At 37.5% G+C, this 23,205-nt stretch overlaps 1 protein-coding gene and 1 long non-coding RNA gene across 2 annotated transcripts in view; one reads left to right on the top strand and one right to left on the bottom strand.

Annotated features, from left to right (window-relative positions):
• The window catches only part of CCY (Coiled-Coils Y), a 291,810-nt gene that overhangs the window by 190,564 nt on the left and 78,041 nt on the right, over positions 1-23,205 (bottom strand). The gene's annotated exons all lie outside the window — the stretch shown is intronic.
• On the top strand, positions 13,458-14,006 carry LOC138929162 (uncharacterized). Its single transcript, XR_011445609.1, has 2 exons — positions 13,458-13,799; positions 13,851-14,006. It is a non-coding gene; the product is annotated as an uncharacterized lncRNA (long non-coding RNA).

Genomic DNA, 23,205 nt, shown 5'->3' with positions numbered 1-23,205 from the left:
CTTGGAGCAGCCGTGCTCAAGCATGATTTTTATGTAGACGACTGTCTAACAGGAGCAAATAGCATCCCAGAAGCAGTTCAGATCCAACAAGAGCTAAACAAAATACTGCTACCAGCCGGATTCAAGCTCCGAAAGTGGTGCTCCAACAATGACGAAGTTCTAGCACAAATTCCAAAGGAAGACATAGTCAACCACGTCAAATTAGACGAAACCCTTCAACACTACAGTGTGAAAACATTGGGTTTGATCTGGGTACCAAATAAGGATCAGCTATGTGGGCGATCCCAAAAAAGTGAAGCGTCAACCATCACCAAACGAGTGGTGAGCTCGGAGGCGTCACAAATTTTCGATCCACTAGGACTATTCGCTCCTGTTGTGGTAAAGGCTAAGATATTCATGCAAAGCCTGTGGGAGCTGAAGATGGGCTGGGACGACGAGCTTCCTCAACTGCCGCAAACTGAGTGGAAAAATTATCGTGCTGATCTACAAGCATTGAACAATTTACAAATTCCACGGCACATCTTTGACGGAAAGGTGGTCGATGCGTCAGAGCGGGCATACGGAGCAGCAATCTATGTCCGAGCCACATATAAGAACAATCAAGTGTCTGTTCGGCTACTGTGCTCAAAGTCAAGAGTAGCGCCGACAGCAAAAGAGACGCTGCCTCGCCTGGAACTATGCGCCGCAGTCTTGGGAGCAGAGCTAACCCATAGGGTGCGGAAGGATTTACGTATACCAAACGATAAGGTACCTGGATACTTATGGTCAGATTCGACTGTGGTGCTGTCCTGGATAAACGCATCAGCATCATCATATCACACGTTTGTGGCAAATCGAATCGCAAAAATCCAAGCTGTTTCAGACCAATCTCAGTGGCGTCACGTGTCATCAGCTAACAATCCAGCAGATGTACTATCAAGAGGAATTGCCGCCAGCAAGTTGGCAGAACACAATCTATGGCTATATGGACCTCTATTTCTACATGGCTCTCGCGACAAGTGGGCTCTGGTACCAACTACCACCCCCAGCGATCTAGAACGCAGGCTCAATCACATAAGCTTGCCCACATGTCAAAATGAAATTGGCAGTGTACTCTACAAGTGCGGTTCTGTAACAAGAAAAACAGATCACTCACAACTACATTGTGTGTCGGTGAGGTAACCAATGCAAGGACTATCATCCTGCGAACTATCCAGCCAATTGATTTTTGTGCTGAATACAAACAACTCCGAATCCACAAAACATTGGACAAAAAGAGCTCGATTGTCTCCCTATGTCCTATAATCGGAAACGACGGACTGATCAGAGTTTGCGCGAAGCATCAAATTTTGCTTCCATACAACGATCCACTTGTGAAAATGCTACTGCGAGAGATGCATAAAGAGAACATGCATTGCGGGGCTCAAGCTCTAAGAGCCATTGCCAGACAACAATATTGGATTCTCAATGATAAAACAATGGCAAGAAGCATAATTCACAGCTGTGTCAGATGTACAAAGACACGGCCCAAGTTGATGCAACAAATCATGGGCAACCTACCAGCTGACCGAGTAACACAAGCTCGGCCATTCTTTAACTCTGGTGTTGACTACTGCGGACCGATTTGGATTCATCACAAACTACGTGGAAAAAGACCTGATAAGGCTTACATTGCAGTCTTCTGCTGTTTTGCAACAAAGGCAGTTCATCTGGAGTTAGTAAGTGATTTGACAACAGATGCATTTTTAGCTGCACTTCGACAATTTTTGGGTCGACGCGGAAAATGTCAGACTATTCACTGTGACAACGCAACAAACTTTGTCGGTGCCAATAATCAATTGAAGCCCCTAGAGGGAGCTATATTCACCGACAAGGCTCAAGAACAGATTATAAACCATTGCAATAAAAAGCAAGTGGAGTTTAAGTTCATACCGCCCCGAGCACCATCGTTTGGCGGGCTTTGGGAAGCTGCGGTGAAATCTGCGAAGCAGCTTCTAGTATCAGTCACAGCCACATCTTCATTAGCATTTGAGGAGCTTAACACCGTAATCGTGGAAGTCGAAGCAATCCTCAATTCCCGACCGCTGACACCAATGTCATCTGATCCAACAGATACATCAGCTTTGACTCCTGGCCATTTTATGATTGGTGAACCGTTGACCGCCGCTCCCGATGCAAATCTATCCTCACCAGGGAAAAGGTTGGTGAAAAGATGGGAATTAGTGTCCAGATTAAAGCAAATGTTCTGGGACCAATGGTCTATGGAGTATCTACAAGAGCTTCAGATGCGCAACAAGTGGAAAACGGCATCACAAAACGTGAAGGAGGGACTACTTGTGCTAGTCAAGGAAGACAATGTGCCTGTGATGAGTTGGCCAATGGGACGAATAGTGAAGACTTATCCCGGTAAGGACGACCATGTCCGAGTAGTAAATGTAAAGACTGCATCTGGGATCTTCAAACGGTCAGTAACTCGTCTCGCGCCACTGTTAAAAGAAGAAACAGCCGTTAAACGTCCGCACAGTTCCGTCGAAGATACAACGTCAAAGGATGAGATGCCAACACAGAGGAGGAAGGTATCACCTTCAATCCTTCCAACCCTGCTGGCAATGTTACTCATTCTGCCACTAGCGATGGGACAACAAACAAAGGTCACGCATTTCACAAATCAGCCAGGACTGTTCTATGAAAGAATCGGGACCTCTAGAATGGCAATTTCAGAATGGACCATCATTGTATATTACGACTTGCAACCATATTGGAGTGATATGAGAGTATTGGCTGCCGGGATAACTGAACTCAAACACAAGTGTTCAGAATTACAAAACGTCAATGCATGTAACTCTATATATGCGCACTTTCAGCACTTACATGCCGAATTACTAGCCGGAAATGAGCTTATTAATCACTCACGGCAGCGAAGATCACCGCTAGATATAGTCGGTAATGTTATCAAGTTATCTTTAGAATTTTGTTATCGTTTGTTGTTTGTTTACACTTCTATGTTTCTAAATTGCTTTGCAGATATTGAGCTTGCATTCCTAACTTTAGCCAAATCTTCCAGTGCCGGATGAAGTAAGGTGTTCCATAACTGATAGCCTGATAAAAGTTATTAGCAAACGTAAAATCGGGCTCAAAATTGTTCATCTAAATGCCCAGAGTCTATTGCGAAAAATGGATGAATTTCTTTTCTTTCTTTCTTTTTCTTTTTATTAATTCTGACGTAGATGTAATTTGTGTGTCTGAGACGTGGTTCTCAATAAATGTTTGTGATGTACTATTGTCGTGTGATGGATATGCTGTGTATCGTTCGGATCGCGTCGGTCTTGCAGGAGGGGTAGCTATTTTTGTTAAAACAACTCTTAAATGTACTGTTAAATGTAAACAACTCAGTGATTGTCCATTAGAGTACCTGTTTCTTGATATATGTTGTAAAAATAATAGAAATACGCTGATTGGCTGTATATACCGACCCAACACCACGACTGAATACGAGCCACTACTGACAACAATTGCCGACTTATCTATGGTGTACACAGATGTCATCTTGGCAGGGGACTTTAACAGCAATCTGTTAAAGGAAAGACACCTTTTAGATAATTTTGAGTCCTTGGGTTTTTATCCAGCTAACGACACGACGCCAACGCATTTCAGCAGCACCTGTGATACCCTACTTGACCTATTTTTTATAAATGACCCCAGCAAGATTTTACTTTATGACCAGGTTTCAGTACCAGTTTTTTCTAGACACGACCTAATTTTTCTGACATATGACACGTCCTTAGACTATAAAACAGACTTTTTTGCCTATAGAGACTTTAGGAATATTGACTATACTGGACTTCAATTAGATTTAGGTTTATGTGACTGGGAAACTATTTATCTCCAACCTTACGTTGACATTCAACTCCAAATCCTAAATAGCAAAATACAGTACCTGTTTGAGAAATTCGTACCCTTAAAAACAAAAACGCCAAAGCCCAGACAGACCCCCTGGTTTACTATAGAAATTCAGAATCTTATACGACAGCGTGATGCCTCTTTTAAAAGATGGAAGCGTTATAAAACTAACGAACTCCACAGTCATTACAAGACAGCCAGGGAAGCGGTTACCAAAAAAATAAAATTGGCTAAACGTGACCACTACAAACAAAAATTTGATAACTGTATATCATCAAAACACAGATGGACAGAACTAAAAAAGCTAGGGATCGGAAAGTGCGTACAGAAAACCGAGCTCAACGTTAATGTTGAAGAATTAAATCAACAGTTCACTACAATTAATGTACCTGAAGCAAAACGTAACGTGTACCTGAACAGCGTAGCCCCCTGTGATAATATATTTAACTTTGTGTGTGTTAGCCAATGTGATGTCCTTGATTGTATACTTAAAGTTAAATCTAATGCGGAAGGTCTAGACAACATAAATCCTAAATTTCTGAAATTATTGTTGCCATGTCTACTGCCCTATGTTACGTATATTTTTAACTCTATTCTTACACAGTCCTCATTCCCAACCGCGTGGAAATTGGCTAAAATACTACCGATTCCTAAACAAAACAATGAGTACAGACCGATCTCCATTTTGCCATTTTTTTCAAAAGTGTTCGAAAACGTACTAGCCGGCCAGATACAAGGTTTCCTGGATAGAAACCTCCTCCTACACAATAAACAATCTGGCTTTCGTAGGAAGAGAAGCTGTTTAACAGCAATAACGGACATCACAGAGGACATCAGACAACAACTTGACAAAAACCATGTTACAATCTTGACGCTACTTGACCATAGTAAGGCTTTTGACTCCTTGAATCACAATATACTTTGTACCAAGCTAAAAAACCTATTCAACTTTTCGGATACCTCAGTTAGACTGATTGCGTCTTATCTTACTGATAGACTTCAAGCAGTTGTAGCAGGGGCGGTGACCTCCGCCGTAAAAAACTGACTCGTGGCATTCCTCAGGGATCAGTCCTTGGCCCATTACTGTTTGCAATATATGTCAATGATTTACCAAATGTCCTGTCCGATTGTGAAGTACATTTGTCTGCCGATGATGTCCAGATTTATGTCAGTAGTCCTGTTCGTGAAATAAATGTATGTATGAGTACTTGTAACAGAATGTTGTCCTTAGTGCAAACGTGGGCTGAACATAACGGCTTGAGTATAAACCCCAAAAAATCAAAATCTATTTTAATTAGTCGCAGGCCAATTGATACAAATGACCTTACAAAACCAATAATAAATAATATACCTATAAGCTATGTCGATCATGCAGTTAATCTGGGACTAACGTTCAACAACACCCTGTCTTGGGGCAATCACATATCGAAAGCAACCGTTCGAGTCTATGGTATCTTGCGTCAATTGGCAAATACCAGAAACTTTTTACCCGAACACATAAAACTCCTGATTTCTAAAACCATTCTGATTCCCACCCTGTTTTATGGTATAGAAATATTTGGGTTTTGCGACACACGGGACACGAGAAAATTAGTCACAGCCTTAAAATCTATTGTTCGTAATGTGTTTAATTTAAATCGTTTTGACCATGTATCACACTTGACTACTAAACTACTTGACTTAAACTTAAACTCCTGGATTAATCTTAGAGCCCTTTCATTTTTCCACAAAATAGTGACAACCCATGAGCCTTTTTACTTGTATAATAAATTAATACCGGCAGCCTCGCAAGGACTAAAAATTTTATATGCCCTCGAGTCCAAATGCTCAACTCCGAGAGGCAGTTCTTTGTCAACGCTATCCGTCTATGGAACCAATTACCCCATGAACTCAAAACTATTAGGAATGCAACTCAATTTAATTCCAAAGTAAAACTATATTTAAGAAACAACGCATAACAAACAAATAAACAAACAGCAAACTTCATATTAATACGTAATTAAAGATATAAAAATAAATAAAATAAAATAAAAAAAAAAAAAAAAAAAAATAAAAATAAAAAAAAAAAACAAAATAAAAATAAAAATAAAAATAAAAATAAATCAAATTAAATTAACTAAAAAAAAAAAAAAAATAAAAAATAACTAAAAATAATAATATAAAATAAAATAAATAAATAATTAGTTCATATAATAATTAATGATGTGCATCAAGTTAGCAGGGCAACTTTGGATTTTCAAAATTTTGATTATACCATAATTTGCCGTTAATTATCCGTTAATTATTCGTGAAAGAATTAAATTTGTAGCATATTTTTTTATATTTATTTTTATTTTTTAAAAACATGAACTTGCCCTGCTAAGTTGATATCAAGTTAGCAGGACAACTCCTGAAATCCTTAACATTTCAAAAATCTTTTTTTGCAAGAAATTGCCCTTAATTATTCGTTAATTATTCGTGAAAGAACTAAATTTGTTGCTCGTCTCTTTCAGTTTTTATTTTAATAAAATGATTTACTTTGTAAATATTTACAAATCGGCTTCGTTTTATTAAGAAGAGTGGCAACGCCAAATTAGTTGGAAAGTGACGCGTGTGTATGGCCATGCATGTGTTAGTGTTAGACTGCATGCAGGCGGCTGGACATTTTAATTCAAACTATAAAAATTAAGAATAGGAATTCCTTTAATGTTAACGCAGACGTTATAATTAAAATGTCCAGCCGCCTGCATGCAGTCTAACACTAACACATGCATGGCCATACACACGCGTCACTTTCCAACTAATTTGGTGTTGCCACTCTTCTTAATAAAACGAAGCCGATTTGTAAATATTTACAAAGCAAATCATTTTATTAAAATAAAAACTGAAAGAGACGAGCAACAAATTTAGTTCTTTCACGAATAATTAACGAATAATTAAGGGCAATTTCTTGCAAAAAAAGATTTTTGAAATGTTAAGGATTTCAGGAGTTGTCCTGCTAACTTGATATCAACTTAGCAGGGCAACTTTGCATTTTTAAAAAACAAAAAAAAATATTAAAAATGGAGCAACAAATTTAGTTCTTTCACGAATAATTTACGAATAATAAACGGCAAATTCTGGCTAAAAAAGATTTTTGAAATGTTAAGGATTTCAGGAGTTGTCCTGCTAACTTGATATTAACTTAGCAGGGCAACTGCTAAAACAAAAAAAAATATTAAAAATGGAGCAACAAATTTAGTTCTTTCACGAATAATTAACGAATAACACAGGTACACAGCCAAAAATTTCCACGAACCATTTCAAATTTTCCATGATATTTGGGTGCTCCTGAGTAAAAGTCCCATACAAAATTATTTTCCATCACCTACAGGTTCCGCGGTTTACCTAAAAATACAAAAAACCTATGTTTGCCGACATTTTGAATTACGTGGCCTATATAATTGGACTTACCTTTATTATTTTTGGTAGGACCTACTCTCAATACATCACGGCACTACTAAAAAATAGTCCCAATCGTGAACCATTGCCCATGTCTTTGGAATTCGACGCCAAAGTTGAAACTCCCAAAATTTTCAACATTTCTGTGATGAAAAAACAATTCTGAGAATTAAATCTTATATGGAACTAATTTTAAATATTCATTGAATCTATTGTTCATTGTATTCTTTAATTTCGGTTTAAAGCGTTTTCATGAGGACATTTTATTGGATTTATTAAACGAATAAAACAGCTTTTTTGGTTTTATTATCTACTCCTATTTGCTGTCAAATTTCAAATAAGTCAAGGCAACCTATAAAATAGTAGTAGATATGTTTCTTTTTATATATAATATACATTTAGTTTTATATTAAATAAAAATGTATTCCGAACATAACATTTTTAAGACAGCTTAGTAGCCAGCGATAATCCTTACATATTTAAGTTTAGTCAAAAAGAAAAAATGTATATTATATATAAAAAGAAACATATCTACTACTATTTTATAGGTTGCCTTGACTTATTTGAAATTTAACAGCAAATAGGAGTAGATAATAAAACCAAAAAAGCTGTTTTATTCGTTTAATAAATCCAATAAAATGTCCTCATGAAAACGCTTTAAACCGAAATTAAAGAATACAATGAACAATAGATTCAATGAATATTTAAAATTAGTTCCATATAAGATTTAATTCTCAGAATTGTTTTTTCATCACAGAAATGTTGAAAATTTTGGGAGTTTCAACTTTGGCGTCGAATTCCAAAGACATGGGCAATGGTTCACGATTGGGACTATTTTTTAGTAGTGCCGTGATGTATTGAGAGTAGGTCCTACCAAAAATAATAAAGGTAAGTCCAATTATATAGGCCACGTAATTCAAAATGTCGGCAAACATAGGTTTTTTGTATTCTTAGGTATACCGCGGAACCTGTAGGTGATGGAAAATAATTTTGTATGGGACTTTTACTCAGGAGCACCCAAATATCATGGAAAACTTGAAATGGTTCGTGGAAATTTCACAAAGTTTAATTTTGTGTTCCTGTGTAATAAACGGCAAATTCTGGCAAAAAAAGATTTTGGAAATGTGAAGGATTTTAGAAGTTGTCCTGCTAACATGATATCAACTTAGCAGGGCAACTTTGCGTTTTTAAAAAATAAAAAAAAAAATATTAAAAATGGAGCAACAAATTTAGTTCTTTCACGAATAATTAACGAATAAAAAACGGCAAATTCTGGCAAAAAAAGATTTTGGAAATGTGAAGGATTTTAGAAGTTGTCCTGCTAACTTGATATCAACTTAGCAGGGCAACTTTATGTTTTTAAAAAATAATAATAAAAACTTGAGCAACAAATTTTATTCTTTCACGAATAATTAACGGATAATTAACGGCAAATTATGAGAAAAAAAAATTGGAAATGTTCAAGTTTGCAGGAGTTGCCCTGCTAACTTGATATCAAGTTAGCAGGACATCAAAAAAAAAAGGATAAAAAATTGAACGGCAAATTTTTTTCTTTCACGAATAATTAACGGATAATTAACGGCAAATTATGGTATAATCAAAATTTTGAAAATCCAAAGTTGCCCTGCTAACTTGATGCACATTAATTAATGTACTAGGTATTAAGTAGAAATCCTGTCTAATTTTAACCCAAGTGACCAGGGCATTAATAATAGGTAAGTATTTTATACTTGTAGCACTGGGCTAATTTTGTCAAAATGAAATAAAAAATAAAATAAAAAGAAAAGAAAATCAAATAAATTGGCGAACTCATTATTTGGCGTGCTGGATTCCAAGTATGCTGAAGATATGTCCAAGGTCATAAACGATGTCAAATCAAACGAGGACGTACTAATGATGCTATTGAAGAACCAAACATCAATCTTGGATTCCACTATAAATGTGGTAAGGAAAAGCAATTCAGCTACCAACGACCGCATACGAAACATAGAACGCCAAATAGATGCTCTCAGCAGAGAACGAGGAAAATATCAAGGCAACTATCTGCAACAAGCATTCATGATCCTGACAGCCCAGCTCACTCTACTGGCAAATGGAATGCAGCGAATGCAAAAAGAGATAACCAACGTTCTTACCGACATCCGCCACCGAACAATTAGCCCCATGCTAGTTTCTCCCCAACAATTAAGGGATCAACTTGATCAGATTAGGGAGCACATCCCAACGGATCAACAGCTGCCAGTCTCTTCAAATGACGTAATACAACTCTATCGAATCATGCATGCCGAGGGGACAACAACCACTGACCATGTTATCTTCAAAATAACGCTGCCATTAGTATCCACAGCGCAGCAAGAAGTTTTCAGCGTCATCCCCATCACTGCATGGAAGGCAGGAAGCTGGCATGAATTCAAGCTCAAAACAAGGATCATAACTGTCAATGCCCATAGAGATCAATTCATGGGACTAACTACTGACGAGTTTGATCAATGTCTACAATTGCCAAAGGATGAACACATATGCGTCAATCATCAAGCTACGTTTAGCGTAGATAATCGATGTGAATTTCAATTGTTCAATAACAAGACTGAAACGGAATGTGAGACTGCTAAATCGAAGTCCGATTTAATATGGTCAGCAATACATCAACGAAAAAGATGGATGTTTGCAACCCACAGTCCGATCGAACTGCAGGCGGTATGCAAGGGAGTTCCCTCCACGGTACAAATGGAAGGAACAGGCTTACTATCACTCACCGCAGGTTGCACGGCGCGCAACTCAAAAATCAGTGTTAGTACATTTAGCACAAGGCGCAGCGAGGCAAAAGCAGCATATGTTCGTTTTGGCAACATCACCAAGATTTACATAGAAGAGACACCGAAATCAGGCGGAGAATCAACAACCAAGGTAACCGACGCCGAATTAGGCGAATTAGATGCCCTACAACAACAACTGGCCAACCTAAAAGATGCGAAGTACCAAAATCAAGTCAGCGCTGCACACCATCATCAAGTAGCCGCCTATGTGGCACTATCAATATCAATACTACTGATCGTGACCCTGAGTCTACGATATCGACGAGTCAATTGGAGAACACCACAATGCAGCCCCAATCCCCGGACAACAAGTGAACAGCCAGCACCCGAACCTACCCCACGGAGTTTTTCGTTCGACATTACTGAAGGTTGAACACCCGTTCAACGGCCGGGAGAATGTTCAGTCGCTGCAATATATATATAATTCATAATCATAACATTACATAATCTGTAATTCGTCAGTCGCAGCACTCTCATATGCAGCCAAAATAAAGTATCAATTACCAGGTCAAGCGCATATGTAGATTCTGCTGACGCGATGAAGTGGGATGGAGCAATAGCCTCATTCCGCATATACCATTACAACCTACATTATTCTTGCACATCAATATTTGTAACCAGAAGCATTGTGTAGTGGCGACTGAAGATCTACGAGATATTTTTTGTGGGCCTAGAAGCATGCTACAGATTTGGTGAATTTTAGGCCAAGCTTTGGGGCTTATATGGTGGCACAAACAGATGTCAGCTTAAAAGCAGGCAACGGTTTTCGCAGTTTTAAGCCGAGCTTCCAACGCACATGCGTAAAATTCGGCAGCTGCACGTATATGGTTTTTTTTGCAAGACCATATTCTTGCAAATATACCAGATGACTCACAGCGGCGCCAGGGGAGATCTGGAAAGCTCTAGTTCCAGTTAGGAAATTTTTCGGCACTGAGCTGCACCTAATTCACTCCATCCGTTTCCGTACTAAATTCTTTTCGAATTGAGAATCGGTGGAGTGCACAAGCCCTCTAATTGCTCCCGCAGCATAAAGCCATATAAAGTGGCAAGTCCACTGAGACAGTATATCGAGTGAAGAAGTTTTTGCCAGATCTTAAGGAATCCCAAGTGAGTAGACAAAAGCTGTCAGTGCCGGTGTACAGTGCGTAACCCCTTTTGTTGCCCAGGTCGCCGAATTAATTGTCAGCGGAAATAGAAAATCGGCCGCAGGCGTCGACCAGCACCGAGAGAGAGGTTATATCTTGGAAACCCTCTTTTATTTTTGTTGGAAACCTTTTCAATCAGCGGGTAAATTAATTGTGAAATAGTGTTATTTATTTGGTGCTTACTGTGGATATATTTTATTCAGTGGATCGAGCCCAGCAAGCAGCATTTAAGTTCCGGTCCCGAGGAGCACCCCCTGAGGAGGGGATGAAGGGCTAGGAAGCCGGAAGGAAAGAGGAATTAAAATACTGTGCTTGTGCGAATAAATCGGCCAACAGCGCGACTGCGCGACATCATTTAGTGGCCGGCTATGTAGTTGCGGCAAATTTGGTTGCAAGTTAGGCAGTGGGGGAGGCTCCAAGTGTTTGACCGTGAGTAGTTAAATAAGCCTGGTTTCGGGACCTTTGATGTCGGTAAAAAGGGTAATAAAAATGCAATTAATGGATTAGCTGTCAAAATTAGAGTGGTTTAGATAATAAAAATGCACTTAGTTAGGGGGAGATATGAACCTGTCATAAGAGGGGGTAATAAAGATGCAATAAATTAGGGTCAGTGCATGTAAAAGGACACTTGAGATCAAGTGTTCAAGGGATTCCCACAGGGATATGGATACGAGTGCGAATGCAACGGAGCGATCCCGGTAGCGACCCCGGATCGATGCACGTGCACCGACGACCCCTCACTTAGAGGGTGAGGCAATTGAAAAAGGGCGCACCGGGGAGATCCTGCACCGACAGGAGTGATCCTGACCCACACGTGTACGTTCACCCACTTAAGGCAATTGAAAAAGGGCGCACGGCGGCGGTGCATCCCGTGTACGTTCACCCACGATCCTCACTTGATAAAGGGACGGGGTGTAAGTGAAGAAGGGCGCCAGACGTGAACGTTCAGGCAACATCCATCGCTTGATAAAGGGACGGGGTGTAAGTGAACAAGGGCGCCAGACGTGAACGTTCAGGCAACATCCATCGCTTGATAAAGGGACGGGGTGTAAGTGAACAAGGGCGCCAGAGTCGAAACATGTTTCCACCCACGACTCAGGACTGTGATTTTCCCTGTGAGATACCTCACTTGAAAAAGGTCACTTGTTTTCCCACTGAAGGGCCGCTGGAAAGAGGATCAGAGCAGTCAAATTTTCCCACCCTCAACCCACCTACACTAGATCAAGTGCGTGCAACAACCTGCTCAATTAGCTCACCAAAAATCTGGATGGGTGAAGGATGCACTTGTAACGGTTTCTCAACACTCGGTGCAATGTGAAACACCCCATCCACCCAAACTCAAATCCACAGTCAATCTGAAAAGTAAAGGCTGCACTGAAAAAATATCCCATATCCCATTTCCACCATTAAAAAAATGCTATCAATTTATTTATTTTTTTTGTAAATATAATTTTATTTTTCAAGTATAATAATCAAAAGCGATGTTCCAAATTAACATACATTTTCATAATTTTTAATGATTTTTGTGAGCGTACAGTAAAGAAATGGCAAGCACATGTATCAACTCCATCCTCGACATTATCATGTGCCCAACAACAAGATGTGAAATGTTGCCCATGAATATTAGAAACCAGCGGTGTATCAGCCATCCTTTTATAAAAATATTTGAGCGACTCCTCCAGATATTGCTCATGTTCGGGGAAAATTTGATGTTTAAACATTTTCATGAAATTATTTATTTTTATTACAAGTTGTTGAATGCTATTACTGGTTGAGATGATGTCTTTGTTTTTTAGTGCTAGCATTTTGATGGATCCGTGTACGTCTACTTGCAATGAATTCAAAAATTTAAATGAAGTAATCCTTTCCAAATTGTTAGACGATACGTTGAACCAATCCAGTTAGTGGCGAGTATTCAACTAGTCGATCATGGATGAGAAGGCAATATGCCTTTGTATTTATCTCACTCGCAACAGTTAGCTCAGTGGAAATTTTTATATCAGTCGCTCCTGATTTGACACTCTCGTTCTGGTATGAGAGATCAACAACCACAATAGGAGCCTTCGACATGAATTCCATCGGAGATAAAAGAGCTCGGGGTTCTCGATTGTAATAGCTCTCTTGAAATTTTGTATACATGTCATACAAGACAGCAAACCGATTCTCATTATATTTAACATTCAAATCCTCATAGGGATATACTTCAGAATTAAGATATACCTTTGCATTTCTCAAATTGTTTGTAATTAGTTCTCCATTCAATGTAAATGCAATAACAGCAAAACGTGGACGTTCTCTGTTTGCAGACATCTTGACATTCCATATATGATGTGTTCCCTGAACCAATGTCGGATTTATATAACAATCCCAACTCCGGAATGCGAGTGGGAGGCTAGCTCCACTCTTTACTACATTAAACATTTTAATTTTAGCACTGTCACTTGGAACGATGTGGGGGATCTTCCAACTTATACTATTTATAGCAATGTTATGGATTTTTCCATCAACATTTTTCACAAACATATCATCAGGGTTTTTCGTAAGTAACAGAACGAGCTCATGTTTACAGTTTAAGACGACTTTCTTATAGTCTTCAGCGAACCCCATCAACATTTTTAAAGGTACAGAAAAACTGAAATGTCCTCCAGAAGGGATATTGTCCCCGCCACTCCACCCCGCATTGCGATAAGCCGCTCCTTCCTGTTGGCCGACTGAGAGAAAGTTCTTAATAGTCGTTGTTATTCCAGTAAAACGCGTCCTATCCAATTCACAGCCATTCAACTCATATCTTATTTCATCCAGAAAATAGGCCATACAATTATTTTTGAGCAAACCGCTAACGCCATTTGTACTAGTCGTTCCTGTATTTGAGTCAATAATTTTGCTAAGCGTTCCTTCAAAATGGAGAAAACTTTCACATGGAAGGACATACAAATCTTGGTTTTGCAAACTGATCCGTACTTCATCATTTGCTTTGAAGTTCTGCTGATATGGATAATATGAATGAAACTCTTTTTTAATAATAGATTCATCGTTAGCAGGCTTTTCCTGGACATAAAAGATCTCATTCATTTGAATATTAGTTGATAAACTTTATTTAATATTAAATCCCAACGATTTCAAAATCAATTTATTTTTTAATGTGAGGGCCGGGCGTTGATGTGAAGATGATGGTGCTTTCACTTCAGCTTTAGATTTGATAATGTTATCAAAAGATCGATGAGTACCCCTTTTATTGTAAATAATCATTCTGTAGGTCGTAAGTGGAGACGGATTGATACAGTTTCTCCACGCAAATTAACTAAATCTCCGTCCTGATCAGTTATCCGTATTTCTAGTGTGCTTATTTCTCTGGTGTTCACAGGCAAATAAATCAAATTTCGTGGTGTTATGTTCATTTTATATCCAGGGGGGACATTGATTCCAAATTCATGAAGCACATGATTTGGTTTATTCCCTACATATGACCCGCTTATAATGTTGCATTCCAATCTAACAGAATTTATTTTTAAAATATTGACGGGATTATCCGAGATGTAAACTTCTTTCTCATGTGGTCTTAATTTTCGTTTATTAAATCCGAATAAACGACCAATTGATCGTTCATGATTAAAATATACGGTCTCATTTTTAGTAATAACTTGAACTTGTAAAGTGTTGATATTACACTCTATTTTTATACTGTCTTGAAGCTCATACTCCTTGAGCTTATTAATAATATATTTTGAAATATCATCAAACTCATATGAGCCAATTGGTATTTCAATGACTTTGTTCCCAATATGAAATAAGTTGTTCCCCTTATCAACATTCGGTATAGAATTGAATGTATAAAAATCAATTAGAGCACATTCATAATTACGTTTTAGCTCAATTTGTGGGAAAAAATTCTCGCTAAGTACAGATGTATTCCCATTTAGAGCTATTGTCAATGATGTAGTCATTATGATGCTTGAGTCTGAACTGACTTTATTCACAATAATATTATTATATTTATATTATCATTATTATTTATTCAAGTATAATAAATTGATCGAATCCTTTTCTATATCGTCCAGCTTTCATATCATCGTCTTTAGAGATTACAAGAAATCCAAATTTATCGACCCAACACTTTCGTGAAATTTCCATGAATGTTTCAAAATTCATATCAGAATGAACATGATCTCGATATATGTGACGAAGGTTCATATCGTCCTGCTTAAACATTATAATAAAATTTGCATTATCTCGTATTAAATGTTTTGGAATATGTGTATACGTTTGACATAAATAGAATGAATCAATATTTCTATGTCGACCCATACAAAAATAATTGCGAATAGCAGTTTGCTTTTCACACGCTACGTCATCAAACACCATGATGGAATTGTTTTTAGCTTCCTCTGGTGACAAAACACTGTCATTCGCTGAAAATGTATAATATCCCATTCCTCGTATTGGTTTTACAAGTTTTTCCAAATACTCATATTTCGGTTGATATAAACTCTTTGAATACACGTATATATTTTCGAATTTCAGGCCGTTTGGGTCCTCGATTAAGGCAATCATCACATTAGTTTTTCCGCAATTGGACGGACCTACCACCAAAGCTCTGATCGTGTTTGGGAGCAGTGAACTGTGACGCCGATGTTTACTCTCCCCATCACCACCACTTTCAATGTTTTTTACTATGATTTTTTTATTTTGTCTTAATAAACGCATGTTTTAGAGATAAGTACTTCATTCAAAGACAACCAGTCGTTAATTGAGGTTGATATAAAATGGGTAAACATTTTTATAATATTACCAGTCATAAATCAAATGTCAAACAGGGTACAGGTCTCATAAATAATTTAATAAACACTCTTCCCTTTGAGGCTCATATACCTGGGTATAATTACTGTGGACCTGGTACGAAGCTAGAGAAACGATTAGCTCGCGGTGATCGGGGGATCAACGGCTTAGACGAAGCTTGTAGGGAACACGATATAGCATATTCAAATACAAAGGATTTGGGGGAACGTCATAAAGCAGACTCGATTTTAATTGATAGGGCTTGGGATCGAGTAAAAGCAGCGGATAGCAGCATTAGTGAGAGGGCTGCATCATATTTTGTTACAAACATGATGAAGCTAAAAAAGAAATTTGGTATGGGAGCAAAGCAACAGAAAAAGAAAGTGGTGAAAAAATCTCTTGCATCAATCATCAAAAAGGCAACCACCGAATTGCGAAAGCATAAGCCACTTGACATATTGAATGCTGTTAAAGTGGCACGCAGTGCAGTATCGAAATCAATGGGATGTAAGAAAAATGTTGTAATTCCACGGGTAATAGCAGTTCCAAAAGTTGGTGGTTTTTTACCATTGGTACCTATTTTAACAGCCCTTAGCGCTGTGGGTAGTTTAGCGTCAGGTAGCGCTGCAATTGTAAAATCAATTAACAATGCAAAGATGGCAAAGGCACAACTTGAGGAAAACCAGAGACATAACAGAAAAATGGAATCTGTATCGTTGGGTAAAGGCTTGTACCTGCAACCATACAAGAAAGGCTATGGCATATCATTTTCAAAAAATAATAATAAACAAAAAAACTATTAAATGAGCTACCCAAGAGAGCACTTTCCAATTTTGATATATTGAAGTTTGCCTTTAAAAATATTCCACATTTTCGGGGGGTTTATATGAGAGATGAGATACCCAAAGTACCACATTATTCCGAGTGTGGAATAATAAATTTAGCAGACTCATCATCAGAAGGAACGCATTGGGTGGCGTATTATAAGAAAGGATCAGACTCGTACTACTTTGACAGTTTTGGTAACTTGCAGCCGCCTTTAGAAATAATTAGATATTTAGGGGAAAAAATAAGATATAATTATCAGCGTTTCCAAAAATTTGGTACTTTTAACTGTGGGCATTTATGCCTTAAATTTTTGCTAGACTGTAATTCTTCCCATACCCTTCGTAACCACTTCACATGAAGTGGACACTTTGACCTTTTACAAAGCTAGACGTTCTATCCCTTGAGAGCGAATACCATAGTACAAGTGGATAGCAGTGGGAGGAGAAATATGCTCCTTGGCGGGTATAAATTCAGGGACCTCGTCTAGGAAAAATATCATTCAGCCACCAGCATCAGCAGCAACAACAGTAGCAGCAACAGCAGCATCATGAACCAGTTCACCACCACCACCACCAGCTCTACCAGCTCCACCAGCTCTACCAGCTCCACCAGCTCTACCAGCTCCGGCAGCTCTACCAGCTCCACCAGCTCCAACTCAACCGCCTCCAACCTCCCCACTGGGGTCACGCAGGAGGACATCGATGCCCTTTTGAGGGATATTGAGGAAGACCCTCAGATGCAGGCCTTCAACGCCTGCAGAGTGAAAAGGAAGTTAACCTTTCACAAGCTGCCGATGAATATACCGTTTCATATTTATTCGGCCAGGCGGGTGACGGGAAGGTACGGCACCAATATTATGGTGGAACTGGATAGAAGGAATGTATTCCTCCCGCAGAGGTTCTCGCACCTTAGTGATGAGGTAATCCAAAACATTTCTTCAGGGTCGTATTCTCTCCAAAAGCTGAAGGATGGGAACGTTATAATAGATTTAAGTACAAATTTCAATAAATAATAAAAAAAAAATTAAAATTAAAAAAAAAAATTACAAATTTTTTATTGGGAAAAGGGACTTGGGAAAATTCTTTTTCAGCCTTTATATTTCAGTTAAAAAATGAAAACAAAAATAATTAAATAAAAAAAAAAAAAAAATTAAAATTAAAAAAAAAATTACAAATTTTTTATTGGGAAAAGGGACTTGGGAAAATTCTTTTTCAGCCTTTATATTTCAGTTAAAAACTGAAAACAAAAATAAATAAAAAAAAATTTATATATATATAAAAAATATTACAAATTTTTAATTGGGAAAGGGGACTTGGGAAATTTATTTTTCAGCCTTTATATTTCAGATCAGATCAGAGCTGATTATCAGGTCGGTTTATCAGACCTGATACGGTTTATCAGACCTGGTAAACAGATCAGGTCTGATTATCAGGTCGGTTTATCAGACCTGATACGGTTTATCAGACCTGGTAAACAGATCAGGTCTGATTATCAGGTCGGTTTATCAGACCTGATACGGTTTATCAGACCTGGTAAACAGATCAGGTCTGATTATCAGGTCGGTTTATCAGACCTGATACGGTTTATCAGACCTGGTAAACAGATCAGGTCTGATTATCAGGTCGGTTTATCAGACCTGATACGGTTTATCAGACCTGGTAAACAGATCAGGTCTGATTATCAGGTCGGTTTATCAGACCTGATACGGTTTATCAGACCTGGTAAACAGATCAGGTCTGATTATCAGGTCGGTTTATCAGACCTGATACGGTTTATCAGACCTGGTAAACAGATCAGGTCTGATTATCAGGTCGGTTTATCAGACCTGATACGGTTTATCAGACCTGATAAACAGATCAGGTCTGATTATCAGGTCGGTTTATCAGACCTGATACGGTTTATCAGACCTGATAAACAGATCAGGTCTAATTATCAGGTCGGTTTATCAGATTAGGTATATATGATCATGATTTATTAATTATTTCTCAGTGCATACCGGACTCCGAGACAGATATAACCAGTATTGTTCTTTCGATTGAAACATTCTAAAATTTCATCACAATGAACCAAAATATTTTATCACAATTGAATAAAACTCGAAATGCTTTAAAAAAAAATTTTTTAGAGCTAAAACAATTTAAAAGTCAGAATACTATGGGTTTAGAAGAAACATTTAAGCCGATAACTGAACCGCTAAATGAGCTTGTTAATAATACCAAAATAATTGAGTACAATAAACACAAAGAGAACCAATATGATAAAACTAAGATGGTGATTGAAAATAAAACTCCGCATATGAAAAAGAGGAAACTTACATTTTATACTGCGCCTAACAAAAATTCAAATGCTGAAGAAGATGAATACAATCTATCGGATTGGAGGTTGAAAAGTGCTGAAGAAGATGATTATGAGAATACTCGCAATGATAATAGAGATGATGATGATGATGATGATCAATTTTACTCCCAACCCGCTATAGACGATGATTTTTCATTCTCACCACCCGATCACCACTTAAATAAATCACCTGCAATATCAAGTCAAACGTCTCCCCACGCACCAAGTGTATTATCAAGGCAATCCTCCCCCAATTCATCTCCATTGATAGCAACTCAACCTCTGTTTGAAGAGAGCCCGAAAAATTTTAATGTTAGTGAACTGGCACGAGAACGAATTTTGGATAAGACATATGGACCATACAAAAATGAAGCTGGGCAATTAATGTTGGGAAATAACAAAATAAATGTAACCAACAATATAATTGAATTTGATGATGGTCAAAACTGGCGACTCACAAGCGGATTATATTCTCTAATATGTCACCACCTCCCAAATAATTATAGTGCAGATGACCTGGAAATATATCGAGAAATATTAATAAAAACAAATGTGTATCGAAGAAATTTTCAACCAAATGGACAAGTGAAAGGAACGAGAGCATTGAAATATTCGAAAATTATTAAACCACTTTTAGCTAAGGTACCCGTCGCCGAATCTACACCCAAAGGGAAAAAAGAAATAATAAGTGGGTCTGGTTTCATGACACTTGATATGAATAAGCCTAAATTAATCTACTGGAACGATCCAAATGAATTAGTGGAACGACTTCAGCTCTTAATAGCATCGGAATCAGCAGGCAATCAAAACCACAATAATGAGATTACATCGATAATTGAGGAACTAAGAGAGGCTAAAATTATATTCTAATTAAGTATATAATTATGAAACATTATCAAATAAGATTATAATCATAATGTCCGTTGACAAGTTTGGACGTTTTTTACATGACAAGCAGAACACTAATTTAAAACGATATGAAAAAACTGGGACAGGACTCTTCATAGATACGGATGGAAACTTTAATATTCAGCGAAGGCGCTTAAAAAATGGAGACTTTCCAAAAGAGAATTCGGACTTAGTCATTAAAGAATATGTTGACAAGGCTATACTCGATATAAGAAATCGCTAATGTCACATCAAGAGGAGTTAATTATTAGTATTCCTGATGTGAGGGCCACCGATATTGAGGATCGTTTAGACAGACTTGAGGTTATTATTTCAAGTATTATTGAAAAAAAAGGATATTCTAAGTAACTTGTGTGAAAATGAGTAGACGGGGTATTATTAATGAATTACATGCTCCTGCACGAAAACATTTTCTACGTCGGAGAGTTATTACAAAGGGAATAAATTGGTTATGGCAGGCTGACTTGGTGGATATGCAAAAGTACTCTCCCACGAATAAGGGATATCGCTACATTCTTACAGTTATTGACACATTCTCAAAGCTCGCCTTTGGCGAAGCACTTAAGTCTAAGACTGCTTCACATGTTTCTGAAGCAATGGAAAAAATTTTCAACTCTGGGTATGGAGTACCTAAGCATCTACAAACAGATGACGGTAAAGAGTTTTTTAACATACAATTTAAGTCGTTGATGAATCGTTATGAAATAAATCATTATTCGACATTTAGTACTCTAAAGGCTTCCATTGTGGAACGATTCAACAGGACATTAAAAGAACTAATGTGGAAGGAGTTTTCTTACAATGGGACCTATAAATGGATCGATATGTATCAAGCCTTAATTAACTTTTACAACAATAAAGTACACAGGACTATAAAAATGGCTCCCGTAGAAGTAAACGCCGAGAATGAGAGGCATATCTTGCAAACGGTGTACAATAATATCAAAATGTTTGCAGGTAGCAAACTGAAAATTGGTGACAATGTTCGAATTTCAAAATATAAGGGAGTTTTTGAAAAAGGATTTACTCCGAATTGGAATGTTGAAATTTTTACAATATACAAAATTCAAAACACTTATCCGGTAACATACCTATTAAAGGACTTGAATGGAAATCCCGTAAAAGGCGGATTCTATAAGGAAGAGCTGAAAAAAACCCGATTTCCCAACACATATCTAGTTGAAAAGGTACTTAAAAGACAAGGCAAAAGAGCACTCGTACGTTGGTTGGGCTTCCCGAAAAGTGACGACAGCTGGATAAATACATCTGAAATTTTGTAATGAAATAAACATACACATACAACACATTTTATTTTTATTTTTTTATTTTTTTTTAATTTTTATTTATTTTTAATTTTAACTTTACATTATACATTATATTTTAATCTTAGATCTAAACATTTTGAATAAATTATTTTAGTTTAAAACTTAAATACAATGTTTTACTTACAAATTTGAATTTATATTTTATATCACAAATTCTGGATTTTCTAGTTTAGCTATTTTAATATAATGCCAAATTAAATCTCGTTCATATTCGTCGAGCGCACTGTTTGTTTCCTCCAACTTTCTTTTTAAATCTTCTCTCTTTCTTTCACTCATTATCGCAAGAGTTTCATTATTTAACCCCCGTGCTCTGTCTGCTAGAGTTGAGATACACCCCATAAGTTCCCCTTCTCTTGTCGAATAGTGTCCTATCGCTTTTGTGGCAATTCCGTCTTCACATATTAGCCTCTTGTCATCCTTATTATCTAATGTAATTTTTGTAATTTTGTATGTATTAATTTCATGCCCCCTAGACCGAAACAAATACATGCTATCACTTTCTTGTTGTCCTGTGAACAAACAATTTTTATATTTCTCGAATGTAATTTTCTCCAAGGCACTTCGCTTCACGCCCTTATTTTTTTTGACACATTTTTCGGGCTCGCTACCTGCACTTGACGCTGTATAGGCGTACATCTTAGACCTTAGACCCACAAACTCTGTCATTGGCCTGCCATGCAGCTCATCCTTAAAGTACCCTAAGCGCTTCTTGTTACACTGCGGAAAACCATATTGCCTAGCCAATTCATCAGGGTATTCAGATGTATCAAATTTTAATTGAATATCATCTCGAATGTCCTTATATAAATCCTCTGTCTTTATGGAATAGATAAATGAATCTGTATCCATATAGTTTAATTTCAGTGCATCTTGAAATTTTGGTTTCATATAAGAGTAGTGAAAATCGTACATTTTCCATTTGGATAACTCCAACACTACAAAACCTAGATATGTTGGCTTATCACAAACGTTACGCAACCTATTCATTTGAATTGCGTACATGTTTTCACTAAACTTAGTTGCACTGTGAAAATTTGATTTAGCTATTAGGTCCCTAGCACATAATCTCGGACGCCCACCTTTTGGACCCACAGGTGGAGCTTCCCATTCTGTCACTATCCGAATATCTTTGCGCTTTAAGCTGTTTTCCATTGTTTTACCATAGACGCTGTTGTTTAAAAGCTTATACAAGTCTTTTTCGAAGTTACTTTTAGCCCTAGTCCTGTGTGCAGTGTTAATGTCAATATATTCTTTAAGCCAGGGTTTTTGCTTGGATCGAAGGATATTGTGAATCTTTTCAAGTTTCAATCCATTAAGTAAGCATTGCTGCAAAGTTCTGTAGTGCATAATGTATTTATTTTTATCGCAAAGATCCGCTATTAACTTTGCAGTCTTGGATTTTTTTGAAGGACGTCTATTTGCGGGACAGAAAGGCAGGTCATTGTGTTGGTCGTGAAGTGCATATGGGTACTTCAAGTCGACCTCTAGAATGTATCCATACTCACTACTTTCAGAAATAGAATTAATATTAAATGATTCTATTTCTGAAGGTTCCATCCATTTAAAATCACCATAGGGGAGTGGTTCAGACATTGCCCATCCATATAAATTGTTCGCGTCCACATACATCAAATATTCCGATTCCTTAGTTGGATCGAAATCTTTGAGGTATTTGTGGTTCGCTTTTGTATATCGATGACTACTTTGAACTAAACCCCCCCGAATTCCACTTTGAATAAATGAAATCATGTCTATATCCGATATTAACTC

Source organism: Drosophila kikkawai, chromosome X, assembly GCF_030179895.1.
Source record: "Drosophila kikkawai strain 14028-0561.14 chromosome X, DkikHiC1v2, whole genome shotgun sequence".
In the NCBI taxonomy this organism is placed as follows: domain Eukaryota; kingdom Metazoa; phylum Arthropoda; class Insecta; order Diptera; family Drosophilidae; genus Drosophila; species Drosophila kikkawai.
Note: the sequence above shows the minus strand (reverse complement) of the source record. Positions and strands in the feature narration are given on the sequence as shown.